At 39.0% G+C, this 9,311-nt stretch overlaps 1 protein-coding gene across 1 annotated transcript in view; it reads left to right on the top strand.

The window, feature by feature from the left end:
- The window catches only part of TRPM3 (transient receptor potential cation channel, subfamily M, member 3), an 805,178-nt gene that overhangs the window by 479,529 nt on the left and 316,338 nt on the right, over positions 1-9,311 (top strand).

Genomic DNA, 9,311 nt, shown 5'->3' with positions numbered 1-9,311 from the left:
CGCTCCGTGGGAGAAAGATGAGGCTTTCTACTCCCGTAAAGATTTACACCCTCGGAAACCCTGTATAGGGTCGCTATGGGTTGGAACCGACTTGACAGCACTCAACAACAACAACAACAGTGTGGTGCTGCAGGATAATGCACTGGATGGACTGCAAGGTCAGTTTGAACCACAAGGTGGGTGGTTCAAACTCACCAGCCGCTCCTTGCAAACCATTTCCTGGGTCACTGTGTGTTGGAACTAACTTGACTTGAACAGCATTTAACAACAAGAGAGCTGAAATGAACTGGTATTGGCCATTTCTAATCTGATAATCATACGGTTTACTATGCCTGGAACAACAAGTTGAAGATGAATGGTGTGAAATTCATCCTCAAAAAGAACATTTCAAGACAGAAGGTAGAACCCCCACTGAATAGTGTTCATCTTGTCTATATGGGTCTGGCAAAAGAAAATGGGAATAAGATTCTTATGCTTCAAAAGTAATTGCTATCATGAGTAATTATGATTGCCCCAACTGTAGAGGTAGAAGGTTTTTAAGAAAAAAGGGGGGAATCGTTAATCTTACAGTTAGGAACAGAGGACCCTAGGACCATCAAGGGAGAAGAGAATGAGCAGAATGTGGGACCCTATCCAAAGAAGCAGTGACACCTGAGATGGAGGCAGAGATAATGACATGGAAAGATAGAGCAGCTGAGGACTCCAGACTCATGGAAAGAGAAAGGCCGTGTGCTGGCTGCCAGGAGGCAGGCTTGCAGAATGTGCCCTTTGGTTATTTAAATGACTATATATTCCTGAGTATTTTTGTGTACATTCAAAAAACAAACAAAAAATCATAAGGAATTATAGCAAATACTGTTGAATGGTGATGCATGGAGGGGATTGTAATCATTGCAATTAAATGAAATACGATAGGATGAGTGTAAAACCGATGTTCTCCCATGTAAACTATTGTTTAGTTCACAATAAAAACTTAAAAAGAAAAAAACATTTCAAGATCTATCCTGAAGTACAGTGCTGTCTGTGACAGAATAATATCCATATGCCTTCAAGGAATATCAGTTAATATGACTAGTCTCCAAATTTACTTATCAACCACTAAATCCAGTCATAATGATATTGAAGAATTCTATACTGTAGGATAAGCACTGAACTGTTAAACACAAGGTTGGCAGTTCAAATCTACCAGTCACCTCTTGCAAACCCCATACAAGGTTGCTATGAGTCAGAACCAACTCGATGGCACTTAACAACAACAGCTTGTCAGTCTGAAATTAATCCAACATGCAGCCAAGATGTATTGGTAATTACTGGTGGCTGAAATGTAAAGGCTGGAAACCAAGAGGGGAAGAAGGGTCAGTAGTTGGAAAGTATGTCCTTGCAACCCAGTGTTTCAAAACATCCTAAAGGGAGTTCTTTGGACTAAGAACCAATAAGAACAGAGAACCACCAGATATTGACATGCATTGCAACATCACCCTAAACTTAATTGACAGATGAAAAAGTCCAGAACAGAACTACAAGAAAGAACTCGGAGGATCTGGGAGGTCAGTCTATGATTAAAACAATTACAATGTGAAAGAAGGTAAAAAATACAGAACAGAGATCCAAGTGGTGAGGAGATCAGGTAAATTGCAGGGTAAAATAGACTTTTAAATGAAGGATAAAGTTAATAGAATATAGGATAGCGTTATAGAAAATTAATCCTTCACAACATTCCAAGAAAATGAAAATCCAAAAAGAACCTGGAAACATTAAAAATATGAAGCTTAAGAAAAGGAGTTCTGGTGTGGTGCTGTGGGTTAAAGCACACTGGACTGCAAAGGCAGTTTGAACCCCAAAGTCAGTGGTTCAAGCTCACAAGCTGCTCCTCGGAAACCCTATACAGGGTTGTGATGTTTGGAACCAACTCATCGGCACTTAACAATAAGAAAATATACCCAAACTAAAAGATAGAAATTTCTTTGTTGGCTACCAGGGGTGAGAAGGAGGTAGAACACAGGTTAGGGGATAGACACAACCTAGTTCGTGTGACTCTATCCAGAGAAGCAGTGCCACCAGAATGGAGGCAAAGATGATGACATGGAGACATAGAGTAGCTGAGGACTCTAGACTCATGGAAAGAGAAAGGCTGTATGCTGGTGGCCAGTAGGCAGGCTTGCAGAATGTGCCCATTGGTTGTTTAAATGATTATATTTTCCTGAGTGTTTTTGTGTAAGTAAAAACAAAAACAAAAACAAAAAAAACCTAACAAACTACAGAAACAATAGAAGCAAATACTGTTGAATGATGCATGGAGGAGATTGTAATCATTGCAATGATATGAAACATGATAAGATGAGCACAAAACTGATGCTATCCCATGTAAACTATCAATCAATGCACAATAAAAACTTAAAAAAAAATGAAGTATGGCCTTGGTGATAAACATGGTGCTGAGATAGCATGATAGAATTTTGCAAGACCAATGACTTAATTGCAAATATCTTTTTTCACAACATAAATGGTGACTATATACATGAACCTTGGAGTCCTGGTGTGGTTCTGTGAACAAGCTCTTATACTCACTTATTTTTAAATGTTTTAGGCTGAGCTGGCAACCATGAATGCACCACTATTTTCCATCAGCTATTTAAGACTTCATCCTCAAAGGGCTGCTTTCAGGGGACCAAAGTGGTGAAAGTCTGATGGAGCAAGATCAGGACTGTAGAGAGGATGCTTTAACACTTCAAAATGAAGTATAGATATTTCTATTCCATACTCTGCCATTTACTCTCAGGATACCAGCCAAGAAAAGCTCAAAAGTCAAGCACATCAGCTAGAAAATTGATGTTTACAGTTTTCACGAATTCTCAAGAGCCAGTATTGGAACACCGTCAGAAAAAAGATTCGACAATCAACAGTGCTCCTTACAGTGAGATGCTCACCGTCGATGAGCTGAAGCCTGAACTTGGGATTAAACACAGAGGACTGCTATCCAGGGGCATTGTGATCTTGCATGACAATGAACATCTGCACACCTCTGCCCATACTGTTGACTTTCGTCAAAAACTTCGTTTTGATGTATTAAAGCATCTTTACTGTAGTCTTGATCTTGCTCCATTGGACTTTCACCTGTTGGGTCCCCAAGACAACAGCCCTCCAAGGATGAAGAGTCATCTCTAATGAAGTAATAAAGACAGTGTCGCATTCGTGGCTCCCAGCTCAGCCTAAAACCTTTTTAAAAAATGGAATAATAAAGCTCATTGACAGATGGACAAAGTTGATTCAAATAAATTCTACAGTCAGAGTGCAGATAATTTTTTACTCATCCTTGTGTGTGTGTGTGTGTGTGTGTGTGTAGGTGTGGTACAGTAGGACAAGTACTGTATTGCTAACCACAAGGTTGGTAGTTCAATTCCACCAGCCACTCCTTGGAAACCCTATACCAGGTTCCTATGAGTTGGAATTGACTCAATGACATATGTCATATATATGAGTCAAATGTCATATATATGTGTGTGTGTATGTATATATATATATGGAGCTCTGGTAGCGTAGTGGTTACGAATCGGGCTGCGAACCTAAAAAGGTCAGCGGTTCGAAACTACCAGCTGCTCCGCGGGAGAAAGATGAGGCTTTCTACTCCCGTAAGGATTTACACCCTCGGAAACCCTGTACAGGGTCGCTATGGGTCGGAACCAACTCGACGGCACATAACAACAACAACAACATATATATATATACATACATACATACACACACACATACATGCACACATTTTCTTTTTACATTTAGATGAAGGGAGATATCCTGTAAACAAAGCTTCATACTTAAAAATTTAGTAAATTAATATACCTGGACAGTAATAACATGATACAGTTTTCAGGTAACAACATGATCAAGTTTTGTTTGAAAGTCTACCCCAGTAACTTAATTTCCAGGCCACAGTGAGCTTCAGAAAATAACACAAACTTCCAATCTTTGCAAGGAACCCTGGTGGTGGAATGATTAATTGTGCCAATTGGCGGTTGAAGGTTTGAATCCACCCAACCAATCTGAGGAAGAAAGGCCTGACATCTGCTTCCGTAAAGATAACAGCCTAGAACGTCTCTGGGGCAGTTCTGCTTTGTTCCATGGGATTGCTACAACTTGAAATCAACACTGCTTCTTGCAGATATAACAGTGTACTTAATTTAGAGCTGGCTCAGTTGGGAATAAGGTATTCACAAATCCATAAATCCCTTGAAATTGCATAGCCATGTTTTTTTTTTCATATACCTAGTTGTACATTTATTTTTCTGGAGAGAGGGTTCCTTGCTTTCATCACATTCACAAAAGTATTGTAACATCCTACTCTCAAAATCAATCAATAAATAAGAGGCTAATAACCTTTGCTTTAGGTCACTATTAATCATTTGCTACCTTTTTTTATTATTATTTTTAGAGACAGTAGCATTGTGCACGTATGTATAGGTGTGTATGTTCTGGCAGAAAGGCTTAATGACATCGATAAATTTCACTATACAAAGCATTAACTCCTGTAACTAAGAAATTGAAACATGCTCATCTTTTTGTCTATAGTGGCTTTTATTATTTATAGGATAAACTTCCATGTGTCATCACTAAAGGAAGTAGAAGAGAATTTTAAGGCACACACACATGTGAGGGTAAGTCAAAAAGTATTGCTACAAAATCACAGACACCATTATTAAACAAAAAAATCAAAATGTGAAGCTATTATTTCTCAACATATCTCCATCTAGGTCTGTACCCTTCTGAGGGCGGTGTCTCTCTAACCCCTCCATTTAATATTCTACACTCATAGATTTATACCATGCCACGCTGTGGCACAGTAGGATAAGCACCGGACCACAAGGCCAGTATGAACAGCAAGGTCGGCGGTTCAAAACCACCAGCCACTCCTCAGAAACCCTACACACATTCAATACAAGTCCAAACCGACTCAATTGCATTAACAACCACAACAAAATGGTAGTTAGTACATCCTCAAGGAATTCAAATCATATTCCTTTTCAACATTCTTTGAGTTTGGGGGACAAAAAGGGCAAGATGAGGATTGTAGGGTGAATGGGGAAATTCTCATAGGATAGCACTTGCTACTTTTGCAAGAATGAGCAGATGCATTGTCATTAAGGGAAAAGTTCCTCAGCAAAACGTTCCCAGTCTTTTTTCTACCTACGCAGTTTCAGTGTTCTTAAACTTCTTCATAATAAGCGCCCATGGTTGTCCAGTGTCTTTCGAGAAAATCTATCAAGACTGTTGTTGCTTTTGTTGTTAGTGCCACTGAGTTGGTTTCAACCCTGTATAGGGTTTCCAAGGAACAGCTGGTGAGCTTGAACTTCCAACTTCGCAGCTGAAAGTCACTTTGTAGTTCAGTGCATTAACCCCCAACACAGCACCCCACCAGGATTATCTCTTGGGAGTTCCAATAGTCACCATGGCCTTCTGAAGAGAATTTTCTGCCTGACTTTAACTGGCCTGGCACATCTAGGAATCCACTCTTTTGACTGGACCTTTTGTTTAAAGGATTCTTGGTGTGATACTATAGGATAAACCCTGAACTACTTACCACAAGGTCAGTAACTCAATCCTACCAGCCGCTCCTTGGAAGTCCTATGCAGGGTTGCTATTGAGTTGGGACCAATTCAACAACACTTAACAATAATGAAACTAAAACATCATACTACCATGAAAACTTGTCTACAGCTATCCACTGATCAGAGAGCTGTATTAAAACTTTTTTTTTTTTTAATAACCCCATACATGTATAAACTGGAACTATTTTACTTATCCATGTTATTTATTATTTATGAAAAAGCAAATGATACTTTTCTCCATCCATTTTATACAAAATTTAGCCGTAGACTTGTTTGACTCTACAAGTATGTGGGTATACACATTTTATATAGTTTCACATACACTGATCTAAAAGAACCAACAGATCTGTGTTGGAAGACGTGCAGCCAGAATGCTCCTGAGAGGCCAGGATGGCTAAACTTCATCTCTCATACTTCTGACATATTGTCAGGGGGACCAGTCGCTGGAGAAGGAGATCATGCTTGGTAAGGCGGAGGGTCAGATAAAAAGAGGAAGGCCCCCAGCGAGATGGATTGGCAAAGTGGCAACATCAATGGGCTCAAGTGTGGCAACAACAGTGAGGTTGGCCTAGGATCAGGCAGTGTTTCGTTCTGTTGTGCATAAGGTCACTATGAGTCAGAACCAACTCAATGGCACCTAACAACAGCAACATTTAACTCAGGGGTAATATAGTTATGTTGATCATCTTAATGGATATGTATTCTTTATATATCATGCACATACATACATACACAGGGCTTCAAAAAGTTCATGGAAAACTTGAATGAAAAGATAGTGGAATTTTTCCCAGAACTTTTGTAACCCACTCATAGTAACTCTCAGGGGTTATGTTGTTGTTGAGTGCCATTGAGTCTTGTGGTTCAAACCAAGTTTGCAGTCCAGCACCACACCAGGACTCCACTGTTGTTTTCATAATCCTACTTGAAAATCAGTGTTATTCCAAATACAGGAAATCTGATCATCCATAAAAATGCGTATGTATTTCTAAAAGTCATTATAATTTGATAAGTTCAGAAATATTTGTATAATGGCAGGAAATAAATAGCTACTTCCCCCCCCCCGCAAAAAAAGCAGACTTTGAAAATTGATCCTTTATACCTATATACTTCCCAAAGGGAGAGGAGACTTCTCAGCCATCTTCCCTGTTGTCCTATAGACATTCTAGAGGGTCCTTGTAGGGTCCCTCCCTCCATGAGAACACTGAATGGTTACAGTTTGGTCTTGAGTTGTAGTATAAATCCCACTCACAGAAGCAGTGCTCAAGAGTCACAATTTGGCAAAGGACTGTCTTTGGAAAATTCTAGCATGAGTCTAAATATATAATTTGGTATAAAACAAGGGGTATGGGGTATTATTCCTTGATATGAAGTCAGCAATATAGAAACATATGATAATTCGTGCCAAAAAAAAAAAAAAAAATCAAATACTATGCTACTTTGGGAAATAGTTCATAAAAATTAAAACTTTAAAGATTGGAAAAGAGATGCTGTTTTTTCAAGGTCTATAAAATACACATCAACAGAGGGGTGGGTATTTTAGATAACTGCATTGCAAAACTGCAAATCCTTCTCCAAAGTAAGTGTGCTATATTAACATTTCAAGTTATCCTTTAATCTTCAAAGTACTTTCACCAGGAATTTACTTAATCCTCATCACCAGCAGCACAGGAGACAAGTGTCTCTTTGACAATCAAGTAGAGCTTTACAGAGACCTATTGTCTGGGTCACTTAGGGCTCTTCTGGATCAAAAGAGAGTGGTAAGACATTGTCACTTTACCCTTCAAGAATTTAAAGGAGTAATTCTCAAAACCACCTCACCTTCAGAAAGCCCTTGATAGTACCAAGGGTCATTTCTCACCCCAAAGGAAAAATCATTGACATCATTCTTTTCTTACATCTTCTAGGTTCAAAATGGTATCCATTCTTGGGTAACTGACTTTTTGAACCACTGCCTTAAGATGAAACCCAACCATGAAAAACACTGACTTAAAAGATATAAAGCCCTAAAAGACTCAAGTACTTATACTTCAGAAGTAAAACAAATCATGTAAATCAAATGAAATCTCCTATGAAGGTACAAGAAAGCAAACCACAAATTATTATTTTCTCACTGGGAAACAATTTCTTGATACAAGCTAAAACCATACTAAAAGAAGAAGAACGAATTTACTAAGGGTTTTTAGTTCATATTTATAGGAGTGGTATAATATTTTTATCAGTTCTTATTTTAGTTAAAAGCTTTCTGTGCCTTACAAAACAGTCTCATTTTCATAGGACTGACTTGATTTCCTAAGTGTTTGGAAAAGTTAGAGTTAGAAAATAGTGCATGCTGCTAAGTTGAGCAGAAGGAAGTTGCTCAGTAACCAGTGATAACATTTACATGAAAATGAATTTAACTTCTCATGATGTCCCTCATGGACATTGGTTTCTAATATTTCCCTTTAATATGTGTTGCTGTCATGTGCCTTTAAGTTAGTTCTGACTCACAAAACCTGGCATAGGGTTTCCAGGGCTGTGAATCTCTATAGGAGCAGAAAAAGTCATCATTATCAGAGGAGCAGCTGGTGGGTTCCAACCACCAATCCTGAGGGTAATAACCCAATGCATCACTCAGGACACCACTAATAAGAAAGTACCTGTCCCATCGAGCCATCTAGGAGATGTTAGTTTGAACCCTATGTAAGTGCTGATATTAGAACAAGTTTTATCCGAAAGCAGCAATTTTTAATAGGGTTCAACATAAATTGCTTAATTAATTTTAGAAAGTTTAATAAAACCCTAATTCCATTTAATTCAACCAGAGTTTACTAAGCACCAGTAATGAAGGACTCCGTAAGAGAATATGACAGACACCGTGTCTCTGAGGTAATTTATCATATGACTATTATGCTACTTGAGTCCTGGTTTGAACTGCAAGGTCGGCAGTTCAAACTCACCAATCAGAACCAACACGACAGCACTTAACAACATTATGCTACTGGAGTCCTGGGATGGAGTACGCTAAGCACTGGACCACAAGGTCGATTTGAACTGCAAGGCCAGCAGTTCAAATCTACCAGCCCCTCCTCAAAGTCTACACAGGGCCACTATAAGTTGGAACTAACACCACGACACTTAACAATGACAATTATGTTATAAAATTAGTCCTAGTGACACAGTGGGTTAAGCATTTGAACGCAAACCACAAGGTTGATGTTGAATCCCTAGATGAGACAGTCTGCTCCTGTCAAGATTTGCAGTTACAATCTGTCCTACGGAATCTCTATAACTCAGAATTGACTCAACACCAGTGGGTTTGGGTTGGTGTGGGTATTATGCTACTAATAATCAATAATCAAGGTGATCACCTAAGGCCAAAAATAAATAAGCCAACTAGTTAGCTGATTGTTGTTGTTGTTAAGTGCCTTCGAGTCGGAGCCGACCCATAGCGACCCTGTACAGGGTTTCCGAGGGTGTAAATCCTTACGGGAGTAGAAAGCCTCGTCTTTCTCCCGCGGAGCGGCTGGTAGTTTCGAACCACTGACCTTAAGGTTCGCAGCCCGATTCGTAACCACTACGCTACCAGAGCTCCATCAAAAAGAGAACTTAAGGTATTTTATTATTACTCTGATAATTTTAAGTAAATGTGATTTTTTTTTTTAACTTCTCATTTTTCATGTAGAGAAACTGTAGCATCAGATTGCTAACAATTTGCTTAAGATTGCACTAGGC

The sequence above is a fragment of the Chrysochloris asiatica genome, unplaced genomic scaffold (genome assembly GCF_000296735.1).
Source record: "Chrysochloris asiatica unplaced genomic scaffold, ChrAsi1.0 scaffold00014, whole genome shotgun sequence".
Lineage (NCBI taxonomy): Eukaryota > Metazoa > Chordata > Mammalia > Afrosoricida > Chrysochloridae > Chrysochloris > Chrysochloris asiatica.
The sequence above is the reverse complement of the archived record's forward strand: the minus strand, read 5'-3'. Positions and strand labels throughout refer to the sequence as shown.